We start from the raw sequence: 15,878 nt of genomic DNA, 5'->3' as shown, positions 1-15,878 counted from the left end.
CCGGTCCGATCAGTAGCATTCCATCAGTTTGAAGTTGCCTTCAGATCCTGTTCGGTACCAGTCTATTGTACCAGCAGTACCGGGGTGGCTTTCCAGTTTCCAAAAATCTGTTACTGACTTACTGTCAAGAATGTGTGATGTGCCAGATAATTTCTTATTTTAATTGTTCCACCCGTTTGTCCCTGCCTCTAAAAATTCTTGAGCATTGTTCCCTCCAAAGCACAAACTGTAAGTTGGAGGTTCCTTTTATGTCCAGTTCTTCTAAGCCCTCTCACAGTTTGTCCAGTCCATCTTGTTTGTGTCTATCCTCTGGGGACGCTAACAATTACGAAAATTGACACTACATATGCTAGTCTGGACTAGAGTGGACTTGAGTGTTGCAGTATCAAGTGGTACTGTTTTATTCTAAGCACCAAAACTGATTGAATTGATTTTTTTTTTTTGCAGATAACTTCCCGTAAGCTCAACATTTTATTAATAGTGCATTCAGGATACATTGTAAATACTGACCAAGAATCAGTGTTGCCTTACAAGTATAATAAAACAGCACATCACAGTACTACATTTTAGCTATCTAAAAAGTGAAAAGTGTAGCCCCTGTAGCTCCAATTCTCTATTCGACCCTTCCTTGCCAGGTTGTCAGCCAAACAGTTTTGGCTTCTGATTACTTTTAACACGGCTGAATTGGGTGAAAAGTTTGAATATTTTCCAAAGCTCAAAGATTTCCATGAGGGCCCTCGAATCTGACTCCATCAGAGGTTGGTTTTGGGAAATTGCATCCACTAGGCACTGGCTATCCGTATAGAAGTCGCAAGCCTGTATTCCTAGTGCTTGTACTGCTCGTACTGCCTCCATGAGTGCAGCAGCCTCCGCCTGTAATGGACAGCAAACCTGAACCCCCTCCGTGATATACATCAGTAGTTCCTCCTCCTCGTAAAGAACAATCCCATTCCCTCTCTTCCAGTCAGCAGTCTAGGACCCGTCTATGTAACAGGAGACCCAGTTGGCAGTACCAGTATCTCACTGCCCATACTTGTCAGGGACTAGTACCATCACATTTGCTGACATAGCCATGAGTTCGGTTTCCTGAGAGATGTTAAAGTACAATCTGTAGGCCTAGGTCTCAATCCACCGTACGTCGCCTGATTCCAGCACCTCCAAATCGCCCAACATCAATTCACAAACTGTGTCCATTGATCCACTGTCATGGTACCAATCAACCCCTGGAGAGATGGAAATAAATCTGCTACGATCCTGTAGGGTAGGGTCCTACAATTCCAAATCCAACCTTCTATTTTTTAAGTATTACGAATCTCCATAAAAGTTGTTTTTATGCACGAATCTCAAAACAAATAAAAGGTTGGATATGGAATCGTAGGACCCTACAATCCATCTTAGGATCGGAGCAGATTTATTTCCTGGAGAGACTCTTTCAATTGAAAATTAATCTAAATAAATATACAAAAAAAAATATCAATATTGGGCTTCATAGTTGAGAGGAGCAAACAGGCTTCAAAAGGCCTTTTGAAGGGGCTTCAAACAGGCTATAGAGAAGACTGGGAGGTATAACGGACTTCCGATTATTTTTTAATTAAATCCTTATTTAAAATTGACCCTTTTCTAGTGGCTCATATAACGGATCCATAAAACGGCCTTCCACTTCCAGTGACATTCACGGCTGTCCCCGAAAACCGTTTATGGATTTTGACATTTTGCATGAAATAAGCTGAGTTATTTAATTCAATGGATTCGGTATACAAGCCGCTAGAGACTGCTTTGTGGGACCGCCATTTATCAGTTGGGGAAGGCCGGGCATAATTTTTCACGGAGGGAATGAAATGCCCGGCTCTCAAAGGTATCAATTAGCACAATATAAAGATGTTCGCTACTCGCGCATAATTTTCTTGTGAAGCATGTTGGCATTGTATGGTAATTTTGGAGAATGAAAATTTGTTTGTCAGAAAAAAGAAGTTACCGCGAGGATAGCATATTAACTTTTTAATTTTAGGTGGTTTTCTGTTTTCCCATTCCAAAAGGCAATAAATTACAACAAATGAAAACAAGGAAAATTTAAATTTGTGACAAGAACAAAAGTTCTGTTATGTTTTTATCTTCCATGTGTGTCAATCGTAACTGAGAAAATATGAATAGTAAAACGGAGTGATTGAAAGCACAACAAAGTAATGTAATAAGTGTGATACAAAATGTATTTTGTATGAAAAAATTTCATTGCTTTTTAATATATATATCTTTCAATATATATCCGATCAAGTTGAAAATTTATACTTAATTAGTATAATAAACAAATCATAGTAAATTTACTCAATTTTCACCCATATTAGATACTGGAGAATGCCAAATAACTTGTATTGCACTTGGTTTTAAAATAATTGTTGTTTTGAAAGGGGATGCTCATACTGCAAGTCGGATACACAAGGTTTGGAAAATGAAGGTGCCTCCAAGGATGAAGGTATTTGCTTGGTTAACTTACCATGAAAAGATCTTAACGGCAGAAAATTTGAAAAAAAAGAGGATGAAATCTACCGAGTATGTGTGTACTCTGTAGAGGTGATGAGGAATCAATCAAACACTTATTCTCTGAGTGTCCTTTCTCACTGACTGTTTATACAGTACTTACTAGGTAATATACAGCTACCCACTGCCGCCCACCACCACCTTGCCACCGCCCGCCCTGACGCTGCCGTCGCCGCTTGCCATGACGCTGCCGCCTCCACTGCCTCAGCTGGAGCAGCCCCCAATCCCGGAGCCAGAGCAACTCGCCAAGCCCGGAAATTGGAGGCGGTTATTTTGGTGGCTTCGTTGGTATGGATTGGAAAGCTTGTTTGCGGTACTTTCCTGTGTAGCATTGAAAGTTTTTTTGTGCTAGTTTCGTGTGTAGGATAGGAACTCGCCGAGCCCGGAAATTGGGCCAGTATGGTACATTGGTTTTTTGGTCTTTCGATTTTTATTACCAAAATTCTTTTGTAATAGAATTATTGAATTGTTGGGTGCCTCTATTAATTGTTTCATTTAAAGGCAATTTTTGGATAAAGATATCATTAGGGCTATTTTATCTCATACAACACATCAGTTATATAATTCTTCGGACTAGCAGTAATACTGATTTTTAGTAAAAAAAACTATTTCGGTCTCATATAACACATCAGTTATATTAAGTAAAAAACTATTTCAGACTGTTTACGTCGTTATTTTTAGTAAAAAACTAGGATCAAAGCCAATGCTCTCTCTGGTTTGTCGCATGGCACCATATGCCCTGCTCACTTCAGTGTAACCAGCGCCAATCCTTCGTGTTGAACTGTGAATTTTCCAACCTGAACCAATTAACATAATCCAGTTGACAACATATCCATAGTTATTAGTTACCATAATAAATCTTGGACCACCCCTGCTTGTGATTCCAAAAAAAAAAAGCACATGTGCCACTAGGATGTTCAAATTAAAAGTGTGTCATTATAAATTACAATTAATCATATGCGTAAAATGGAAGAAACACTCTTCCTGTATTGATCAGAAAATATATCAAATAAAAAATATTGGAATTAAAATTTAATCAAAGTTACGTTACTTATGTCATGCTAATTATACCATTATTGCAAGAATAAGGATTTTTCTCAAGAGTTTTACTACCACTGTTTACTCTAAATTAAAGGGGCCTTGCTCCACCATAACGCCATATCCAAGGGGTGAACTGTTGGGATTTTTCTCTTTCATGGTCAATTGCTTACCTTTTTTTTTTGGGTAGTACCATATCAAAAGTTTACAATTCCAAATAAACTTTAGAAGTAGGCAAAGTCTATTATAAAGAGTAAAAAGTACCTCTTTTGCCCCCATCACATTTACTAGTAAATATCTAAGTGTACTAGCTCCCTGACATGTATCAGTAAATATCTAATCTAATTTTGCTTTGTTAGTTTCCTTTACAAACTAAAATTCATCTATAAAATTAAATTTAAAATAGAAATTATCACTAGCAGCCCAACAGAAACTCTTCTTAACGCTTGCCGTAATCTACTTTTGCATCACTTGCATATCAAATGTTCGCAACAATAACGAATGTGTCTCTACCGGTATTCACATGAATAAGTTGAAAACAATTAACCGTGAAATCAGTGTGCTGGCATTGAACAAACAACAATTCTACGGAATCAGCAACAACACATGCATTGGACCAAAGAAAATGTTTCAGAAATTATTAAAGCAAGAAACAAATTGTAATACATGAACATGAAAAGTCTGGTCAAGTGAATTAATTTTCAATTTTTATCATATATTAGGGACCACTATTGATCTCCGGTTGGGTTCTATTTGTAGCCTAGCCCCACTTGCTTGGACTAAAGGCTTGTTCTTGTTGTTGTATTAAGGATCACTATATGTACTTCTGGTAGTGGTTCTCCTGAGAGGAAATGACTGATCACAGAAAATGCTCTCAGCGGTCGATTCGACAGAACCATGTGTCCGGCACCTCTTATCGTCACTAGCGTCAAGCCTTCATACTCTTCAACAAACCCTCCAAGCTTCAAGTAACACACAGTATTTAATTTAAGAAAATTGTAGTTTTTTTTTTCTTTAATAAGCAATGATATTCTTTTATAGAAGCTACGTACCTGATCATCGCAGTTCCACGGCCTCCATGGTTTCTTGACAGGAAGTTGGAGGGCCTTGACAGATTTTACTGTATTGGTGAGTGGCACGACGCTATCTATATCACCACTGAAACATCATATTTAGATAGGAAAAAATACAATTCGGAAACTTTTTTGTTCACTGGCTAATAATGATAATGATAATAAACCAGAATTAGATAATAAATAAAAGTACCTGTACAGCATGACTCGGAGCCCTTTGGTAACAATTTTCATAATTGTCGGAATAGATGTATTATCTTTTGAAGTGTATTCTAAATCTCTACAAGAAGGCCAAACAGAATTAAGTCATAAAATTATAATAAACGAAGAGACAATGCGAATGCAGTAAATGATATGTTATTCGAACCCTCAAATTGAATCTGAAATGTCAGTGTTTTTCATCTAGCATCCAAATTAAACTGCTTCTACCAAGCAGATTATGAAAAATGATGAAAAAAACTTAGGAAAATTAATAGTATTACTCATCGCATTGAACCCATACAATTAATGTTCGGGTCAGCATGAAAAGCCTTCTTCACCTCAGGAAGATTGATGTAACTTTCAGTAAAATAATCGATGTATGGATCGATGCCTTGCTCCTGCACAAAACCCATGCATTATAATTCAGAATGCCTTTTTTGCATATCTAATTGTTTTCATCATCTATTATATTAAAATGTACGAGAGATAACAAGAATAATTATGTGAAATATTACTAGCTGTATATATATATATAACTTTTAATATTTGGAATACAACCAGATTGCTTTATTTTATTTTTCCCAAAAATAATAAATAAGTCATGCTTGTGGCATCTACATGATCAACAAAAATCGTTATTATCTTCTTTTCTTATTAGGTTTTTACCCCTGAAATACACATGCTATTTGGAACTAAAAGATGCAGATCAGGATAAAAATATGCTCTGCAGGAATAAAAAAGAATGGATTAATTGTATCATCAAATACTGGCCATTTTACCGTTTCATCCGTTTTGCACTTTTGTTATGTGAACTGGCGTTGTAGTTTAAGCAAAGTGGTGCATAGATATTGTAGTAATCCAAGTATCCAATAAGGGCAGGGGCGGATCCAGAATAGACTGGGGGGCAGGGGCGAATCTACTGTAGCACAGGAGAGGGCAGCCGCCCCCCCTGGATTTTGAGTTTTAGTGGTAATCTATTGTCGAAATTTTTAAATATACCATTATCTAAAAAAAAAATAAACTAAAACACCACCGTTTTGGGAAAATTCTAAAAATGCCATGGCCGCATCTCCTAGAAGCGACCACGTTATAGGTGGTCATATCTAGGCAAAGCGGCCAGTTTTTTGGGCCTCTTCTAGGGGATGCGGCCCGTTTGTTTTTTTTTTTTTTTTCAGAGTTAGCATATTTTATATTTTTGTTGTTTTGATTTTTTGTTTCAAAAATAGTGGTAGTTATAGTTGTGTGTGGTATTTAATTTGAAAAATATTTTACATTTGGCAATGTCGTTCGTTAACTGCATATGTACGAAGAAGTAGTTTGATTTTGTTTTGATTTAGAAATATTAAATTAAGATACGCCTAACAAACATGAAATAAATATTTAATACAATAAAAGTACTCTTAAATAATATTATTCAAAATATTACAACAAACAAGCAATGCAATCACAACATAAAATTGACTACTAGATAAAAATACATTGCTTGCCTTCTGAAAATTGACAAACAAAAATGTATTGTTATTATTAATTTTTTTTTAAAGTTGGAATTTAATTTAAAAATATGAGTTAACTACCTCGTGCATCTCGAGCAGCTCTGTTTTGTTGTTCCTGTGTATCTCGACCAGCCTGATGTCCTCTCCTTCTATTATGCAGTAAATCAAGCTACATCAGAATCCTATTGACTCGCCTTCGACCCAAAGTAATATTTTTGTCATTTGGAACAAGGGTTGGGCCTTCGTTTTGCGGCCAATCAGACTGATTGTCATACACATGCTATTCACTCATCCATGTGTTGATCAGTGTCTGGATGTGATAGTAGTAACGTACGAACCTGCCAGGGTCGGACCTAATAATAAGTCAGATCTGAGCGGATCATGACCCGTTTAACCCAACCTAATTTGTATATTTTAATCTTTTAATTTTCAAGCCATAGAAGTTTAGGTGGGTTGGAGTCATTGGAGCAGTTATTATTGAACTTATAAATTTAATGTATTGATTAGAATTAGTATAAAATAAGTTTTACAGCAAATATTACAGAATATTAAAGAAATATTCATAAGTTTTGGTGATTTTTAAAAATTAAATGAGCTCCAAATTGGCTTAAATTATCAAAAGATATTTTGTCTATATAACAATTGACGTATCGATTAGAACTAGAACAAATAATTTTTTTGTGTCTAATATACATATTGTATGTAAATACATTTTGGCATTTTTTTTCCCGCTAATATTGATGTGTGATTAGAAATAACACAAACGAATTCTTCTTCCACAATTATATAGTATTCGAAGAATATCAATAAATTCTGCCGAATTCAGGACACAAAATAATGACCAAATTGAATTAATTAAACATGCAATGCGATGCAATTGCATTTCAACATATTTTATTTGTATAGAAATTAACGTATCAATTAGAATTAGGACGAGAAATTAATTCTTCTACAACTATTAGATAGTTTTTGAAGATTCTTTCAAGTTTTGGTAATTTTAGAACATAAAATGTGACACGCATTGACATGAAACATCAAGAGATACATTAATTTAAGGTGCTAATTGCATTGGGATTAATTTTGTTCGCATAAAAATTAATATACATATCAGTTAGAACTAATACATGGAAATTGTACATGTTGTCACTGTTATATAAATGGGGTCTGAATCCACTAACATATACATGCAACGGTTAGATAGATTATCGATTTGAATCAGCAATACTATTTTTTTTTCCATCTTTTACTAGTGAGGCTTCGGTACTAAGGATTGATCGGTACTACAAATCATTTTTTTTATTTTTAAAATTTAAATAGTCAATATAAACCATTGAACACTATGAAAATGTAATTACATGCAAACTTTATATTTTGTTAGAATAGTTTTACTATTGTTTAAGATAGGTAGAAAATAACAACTTCTGAATGGTCAAGAATTTTTAAATAAAGTGATTTTCTACTATCTAAAAAAATAGTAAAATATTCTAAAAAATGTAAAATTTGATCTACAAGTGTTTTTTTTTTTTTTTGGAGATCACGTTGATGAATTTTAAAGTTGATGATATTGAATCATAAAACATATCATTATACACTATGCATAAGTACCATAGCCTCACTCATTTTAAAAATAATATTCCAAGCATGTCCATAAGGCTAAGCTCCAAAAGAGGATACGCGGAGGAAAGGGAAGAAGAAAACACTGTGCAGAGATTACGACATCGCCAAACCGTATCTGACTGAGGGTTCGCACTTGCTTCAGAAGAGGAGAATTGAATAGGAAGCGGGGGGTACGTGCTGTGCGGAGGAGAAGAGAGGGGAGTGCTAAGCTTTGTTTTGGCGAGATCTGTACTCCTCAATTTGGAGTGTAAATTTACTGTGCGGAGGGTTGGCCACCCCCATCGTTGTCCCCTTCCTTCCTTTTAAAGAGGGTGTCCCCCTCCGTTCTGAAACACACTCCAAGTGTCATTAATTTTTTACTTCGAGTTAAGTTTGGATGGAATAAACATTACAAGGTGTGTGTATTATGTTGTAAATGCATGCAATTCATCGGATTTTGATATTTTATGAAAAACATATATGTTGCATATTTACTATTTAGCAAAAATAAATTCATCCGTATATATTATTTGACAATTCAAGCATCATTTGATTATGCTTAATTAAGCCTACAACATCTCTACATGAGAGTACATCACAATCTAAAAACCAAGGTAATTTTTCTATATAAGATATGACTGCACAACAGAAAAGTTCAATGGCAGTAACAAAATGATTTAAAAAGTTATCAATATATTTATCAACGAAGAAAATTCTCAGCCAGAATAAGCAAAAGAAAAATAATTTAAAAAAGTAACAATAAGCATATATTGTGAGAGATTACAAACAATAAATACACAATTTGAAAAACAATTTACAAATCCAATTCAAAAGAAATTAACAAGTACAAAATCTTATCTCCATCAGTGGGAATGTCGCTTGAGCCAACTGCTACACTACTGGAAATATCACATGCATTATTACATTAGTTAAAAGCTCAATGTCTATATTTTTTTTTTTTAAAAAAAGAATCCCAGTGTTGTCACATGATTATAAAAAAGTATTATTGTTCATTTTTAAAAGTTGTTAATTTCATACAGTCACACGGTTGTGGGGAAACCGTTTTATTTATTTTTGACATTTTGTTTGGAATAATCGAGGTTTTTATTTATTTTTCGCATGACAGTTATCATTTGGCGGCGGAACCATTTAAATTTCTAATCAAGTACGCTTTTTCAATAAAGGAACGTGAGATGCAAACAATAATAATTATATATATGTAGTACCATGCAATCAGGATTGGGCAATGAGCTGGCTCTGTCCGAGCTAGACCAAGTTCATGGCTCGCTCATTTTAGTAACGAGCGAGTCAACATTTGAATTCGAGTTGAAAAAGTGGCTTGTGGTTCGCTTGTTTTGACAACGGCGAGTCGAGCCAGCTCGTGAAAGCTGGTGAACCAAAAGGTCAAATGTATTATATAATATATTATAAAGTCAACTATCATAAATTAAGTTTGTAACTAAATTCATACATACTAAAATACTAAATATCTAACTTCGTACAAATATAGTTCACAAAATAAATTTATACATACTAAATTCACACAATTTCATAATTCATATGTTTCTTGTTGTTCGAATTGTTCAAGATGATACTAATTAAATTTATTCAAATAAATTCAGAAGTAGAACCTTGTATTTTTTAGTCAGACTTCTCCAGAAAGTTTATTTTTTTCTCAATTTTTTGCAAAAAAAATAAAGATTTAGATAAATATAAGATCTACCGATTATGGTCATTTTTGGAGTGCAATTTAAAGAGAATAAATTTGTCCACACAATAAAGATAATTAGAGATGTTGTGTCAAATGATAAAAAAAAATAAAATAAAAAATCTCTTTGCGCGGAATATTAGAAATTATGATCTTAAAATAGCATTATTACTTATGACGTAAATAACCCCTTCTAATTAGAGATTATTTTAAGTTTCCTTCTAAAAATAAGTTCAGAAATTGTTCTCTTTTGCTTATGTAATTTATTCCCCTGCGGTCAGTGCGTAACCCGGCCCTCAAACACAGCTCTCTAATTATCTTAGAGCATCTACATCCCTGAAACTATTAGAGTTTCTAATTTGATGTGGCAGTTTCTAATCCAGTTTCAGAGATGTGGGAGAGTTTCTTATTTAAAAACTATGCAGGAAAGTTTCTTATTAAGAAACTGTTTATAAACTCTATGTTGGCTAAATAATTGGCTCAAATTGTTTCTCCTTTTTAATTTGTTGCTGACGTGGCTTAATAGAAACTCTAAAATGAGTTTCAGGGATGTGAGAGTTAGAAACTTTAAAGACCATAATTTTAAAAAAGTAGTTAACAGTTATTTAGAAACTCTGTTGAGTTTTAGGGATGTAGATGCTCTTAGAGTTATGACTTATGACATGACATAAATAACCGCTTCTAAAAATAAGTCCAAAAATTGCCCTCTTAATATCTTTCCCGGCGGTTCAGTGCGTAACCCCTCAAACACAACAAATCTCGTCCTTCTCTCCCAATTCCCAAGCTTGAGACCTTTATTTGATTCCGTATCTTCATCTTCTCATTCTCTCCGACAAGGTTAGTCGGCTTTCTTAATTTTAATTTCTTATAATTAAGTCGTTCGGTTGTCATATTTGCTTAAACCATTCACTAGAATTGAAAGGATTAATTTTATCCGATGTTAAAACTGAGATTTTAATTTGAATCTAAAGCTTTCACCTTCTCCTCTTCTTTTGTCTCTTCATGCTTTGAACCACTAAGAAACCAGGGACCTTAAATTAACATGTTTGTCATATATATTTATTTCATTTTTTTTTCTTTTGTTTTTTTTTTGGCTATTTGGGTTTCCATGTCGATGTAGGTTTGGGACAATATGGTACTGTACTCGACTCTGTCGAGATTTATGTGCATTTGGTTCAGATTGATCAGAATTAATTGTCTTTATTTTAGTTCTGTTTCCAATTTTATTTTAGATTGTGGGTGTTTATGCATGGTATCCCAGGGGATATATAGACTATAATTAAGGTACTAACAGTCTAGTACCAGTCTAGTACCACTGGTACCGTGAATGGGATGCTAGAAATATGTTTTTAAATTCCTTGTTTTCACTGAATGTTGCCGATTTTCAATGGAAACATGTTGCAAACCCTTTTTTCTAAAAGAAAAAATAAATTTGTTATGAGTTCTAATGAAATTATGCATATAAGGTTTTATTATGCTGGTTTTTAATCAATTTATTACGTGTTCCAAACTTATTTTTAATAGTTTGGAAAGCCCAGTTATGTATTCTTTAGATTAGGATAAAATACGACCAATAAGATAAGTAGACAAAAGACCAGTGAATTTAGTAATTTTGTAATGAGTACGATAGCTAGCAATGATTTTATATCCACCTTTGTCTTGTTTTTTGCAGTATTGGTTGATGGTATAGCAGTTATCTCTGTGAATTGCATCCCCTTTCTATAATATATGTATTCACTTGAACATATGTGTGTGATTAAGAATATAGTGTACTGCAAGTCTGCAACTACTATAAATTAGTAATTAAATGAATATGCATGCAGCAGAAAGTGAGATGATTAAATTGTATATTAACCAAAATTGATTTTCTCTCCCCATTGTATGTACCTAATAATATAAATATTTGTGTTTAGTTTTTCTTACTGTTTCACTTTGTTAACTTATTTTACATGTTTTGTGCTAATTTGAATGAAGATGCAAAGTACAATTCAGAGGCTGTATCAGGTTATGAGGAATACGAGGATAGTAAGATTGGAGATAGACAAGGAGCATGGTATGTATATTGAACTAAGGAATATGAGGAATATGAGGACAGGAAGATGGGAGATAGACAAGGAAGATTGTATGTATATTGAACTGCTCTATCTCTTTTTGGCACCATTTTTTATTTTTCATTAATAATGTTGGCACCGAATAGATTATTTGATAGTTCAAGTTTACTTGATTTTGACATTTTTTATTGGAATACCTAATAGATTTTAGTGGTGGTACACGGTAACATTTCTTATTAGAAGATGTGGCTAAAGTTTAATGTACATATATAATAATATCCATGTTTTGGTGCTAACTAGTTTTTTTTTTTTTTTTTTTTTTTTTTAACCCTATGCAGGGATCTTTAACAAAAAAAATTATGTCCCCTTTCCGGTGGGTGCAGCTATACCTCTCACTGCTGCCATGTTCATCTGTCCCTTCTGTGATAGCTAGGATTGATAGGATTCAGCTTCTTGTTACCAGCGACTAACTGCCTGGTAACGAAGCAATAACAATGTCAGTTAAAACAGATCCATTCTTATAATCTCAAGATCTGAATAGTTTGGCACTTAATTTAGTCATGTTTTTCATTAATTATTGTTTTCATTAATTTAGTCATGATAGCTTTTACTTGCTACTTGTAATGACCTTGATGCGGTTATAGCAAGTTATTTATTACTGTCGTATATATCTGAATCCAGACCTCAATCCGTTGTGCTTAGGGTTGCTAACGAGCCGAGTTAGCTCGAGTTCAGAGTAACTCTAATTCAACTCGGGAAATAGCGAGCTCGACTTGAACTCAACTCGCGACTTGTGAATTAACTCGTGATCAATGATCCTAATTACCTACTAGCAGTTTAGCACTTTAAATTTTATGGTGTTGAACTGTTCTTATGTAATAACCTATTTTTAAGAAGGTTCCTCTGTTCAAAGAGCAGCAGTCCTTGCATAAATTCTTGTAAATATTCACGCATGTCATAGTTATTTTTGTTTACGGGTAAGAAAGAGCATTTCTTGAAACACTGTTATATATTTGGATCAAGTTGGGGTATGGTACACAAGTATTGAACTCAACCGAGTCCGAGTTGAAATGAGTGAGCTGAGTACAACTCGAACTCAACTCATGAGTTAAACGAGTTACTCAACTTGAGTTTTAACAAACAAGTTATTAGCGAGTTCGTTACCGAGCTAAGTTCAAACAACTCACGAGCCATGAGCTTTTTTACAGCCCTAGTTGCGCTTCATCGGTCACTAACCAAAATCAGTATAAGGAGAATAGAATTCTGATTTATATGTATTAGAAATGGCTAGTTTAGAAGATGCCAGTACATGTAGTAGTTTTAGCCTCAACTTGGAATTGCTGATTTTCAGAGTCATAGGTAGAAATCAATAGCAGAATTTAGTAGAATTGAGGTTATATCTCCGCCAAACAATACTGAAAAAGAGTCAGAATAAAGCACTCTTTTAGTTTTCTCAATTCCATAATAGAGCTGGAATTGAAAATTTGGCTGGAATAAGAGATGAGAAACAATTCATTTTGAAGTGGCATCCCCATCCTCATTTAATATTTTTTTTCATCCTTTCTCTTTGTACATATGCTTCTAATTAATGGAGGAAAAACTTGTTCGACAATTTAATATGACCATAATTTCTGACAATCTGCTAGGTTATTTGTGAAATTAAGACTTCGATGAACGTGAATTGTTTTTTTTTTTTTTTTTTCAAATGAGATCTATTTTTGCAGTAGCTTGATTTTCCATCTTTCTTCTCCTTTTGCAAATTTATCGATTTAGTTGCTAATAAATTGCTATTTATAGCTTGCTCGTGCTTAAACACAAATTGTCTCAGCGGAATAAGAAAATAAATTATGATTGTAGCATAACCTAATCTTGTACAATATTTGTGACTTCCTCTAACCTATATAGCTTATGAGGTCTCTAATTAGCTAGTGATTTACGAGAATAAATAAAACGGTTTCCCCGCAACCGTGTGACTGTATGAAAATTAACAACTTTTAAAAATGAACAATAATACTTTTTTATAATCATGTGACAACACTGGGATTCATTTTTCTTTTTTAAAAAAAAAATAGGCATTGAGCTTTTAACTAATGTAATAATGCATGTGATATTTCTAGTAGTGTAGCATGCAGTTGGTTCAAGCGACATTCCCACGGATGGAGATAAGATTTTGTACTTGTTAATTTCTTTTGAATTGGATTTGTAAATTGTTTTTCAAATTGTGTATTATTTATTGTTTGTATTCTCTAGCTCACAATATATGCTTATTGTTACTTTTTTAAATTATTTTTCTTTTGCTTATTGTGGTTGAGAATTTTATGCGTTGATAAATATATTGATAACTTTTTAAATCATTTTGTTACTGCCATTGAACTTTTCTGTTGTGCAGTCATATCTTATATAGAAAAATTAATTACCTTGGTTTTTAGATTGTGATGTACTCTCATGTAGAGATGTTGTAGGCTTAATTAAGCATAATCAAATGATGCTTGATTTGTCAAATAATATATATGGATGAATTTATTTGTTTTGTCATAAAATATCAAAATCTGATGAATTGCATGCATTTACAACATAAAACACGCACACACCCCTTTTGTAATGTTTAGTCAATCCAAACCTAACTTAAATTAAAAAAATTAATGACAATTTAGGGTGTGCTTCAGAACGGGGGGGCATTCTTATTAAAGAGAAGGAAGAGGACAACGATGGGGGTGGCCAACCCTCCGCAGAGTAAATTTACACTTCAAATCTGGGGTACAGATCTCGTCAAAACAAAACTTAGCGCTTCTCCTCCGCACAGTAGCACACGTACGTACCCTCCGCTTCCTCTTCAATTCTCCTCTTCTGAAACAGGTGTGAACCCTCAGTCAGATACGGTCTGACGATATCATAACCTCCGCACAGTGTTTTCTTCTTCCCTTTCCTCCGCGTACCCTCTTCTGAAGCTTAGCCTTATGGACACGCTTGGAATATTATTTTTAAAATGAGTGAGGCTATGGTACTTATGCCTAGTGTATAATGGTATGTTTTATAATTCAATATCTTCAACTTTAAAATTGAAGCTATCAATCTAAATATTATTTTTAAAATTCAAGCTATCAATCTGAATATTATTATGCCTATCGTATAATGGTATGTTTTATGATTCAATATCTTCAACTTTAAAATTCAAGCTATCAATTTGAATTGTTCAACGTGATTTAAAAAAAAAAAACACTTGTAGATTAAATTTCACATATTTTAGAATATTTTACTATTTTTTTTAGATAGTAGAAAATCACTTCATCTAAAAATTCTTGACCATTCAGAAGTTGTCATTTTCTACTTATCTTAAACAATATATTAACTTTTATGCGAACAAAATTGATCCCCAATGCAATTAGCACCTTAAATTAATGTATCTCTTGATGTTTCAAGTCAATGCGTGTCACATTTTATGTTCTAAAATTACCAAAACTTCAAAGACAATCTTCACATTTTATGTTCTAATAGTTGTAGAAGAATTTCTCATTCTAATTCTAATTGATGTTAATTTCTATACAAATAAAATCTGTTGAAATGCAAATGCATCGCATTGCATGTTTAATTCAATTTGGTCATTATTTTGTGTCCTGAATTCGGCAGAATTTATTGATATTCTTCGAATACTATATAATTGTGGAAGAAGAATTCGGCGGAAAAAAAATGCCAAAATGTATTTACATACAATATATATATTAGACACAAAAAAAAAGTTATTTGTTCTAGTTGTAATCGATACGCCAATTTTTATATAGACAAAATATCTTTTGATAATTGAAGTCAATTTGGACCTCATTTAATTCTTAAAATCACCAAACTTATGGATATTTCTCTAATATTTTATAATATTCTCTGTAAATTTTTGTATACTAACCCTAATCAACACATCCAAATTTTATAAGAACAATAACTGCTCCAGTGACTCCAACGCACCTAAACTTCTACCGAAATTTTTATTAATAGGAAATATATTAAATAAATATCAGCACCTAAACTTCTACCGAAATTTTTATTAATAGGAAATATATTAAATAAATATCGAGATTAGAGAACGCTTTTGTGTTTTATCGAAATATAGGGAAACCGTTATGGTTTATCACGGCCTCTGGCCGTTATGGCTTATCACAGCCAGCATTAACACTTAATTAATATCATCTAT

General features: G+C 33.4%; 1 long non-coding RNA gene across 1 annotated transcript; it reads left to right on the top strand.

The window, feature by feature from the left end:
- The first annotated feature begins 10,359 nt into the window (after window positions 1-10,359).
- On the top strand, window positions 10,360-12,263 carry LOC144552438 (uncharacterized). Its single transcript, XR_013511149.1, has 3 exons — window positions 10,360-10,481; window positions 11,619-11,766; window positions 12,034-12,263. It is a non-coding gene; the product is annotated as an uncharacterized LOC144552438 (long non-coding RNA).
- The last annotated feature ends 3,615 nt before the right edge of the window (window positions 12,264-15,878 follow it).

This window comes from Carex rostrata, chromosome 4, assembly GCF_964058835.1.
Source record: "Carex rostrata chromosome 4, lpCarRost1.2, whole genome shotgun sequence".
NCBI classification, from domain to species: domain Eukaryota; kingdom Viridiplantae; phylum Streptophyta; class Magnoliopsida; order Poales; family Cyperaceae; genus Carex; species Carex rostrata.
The sequence above is the reverse complement of the archived record's forward strand: the minus strand, read 5'-3'. Positions and strand labels throughout refer to the sequence as shown.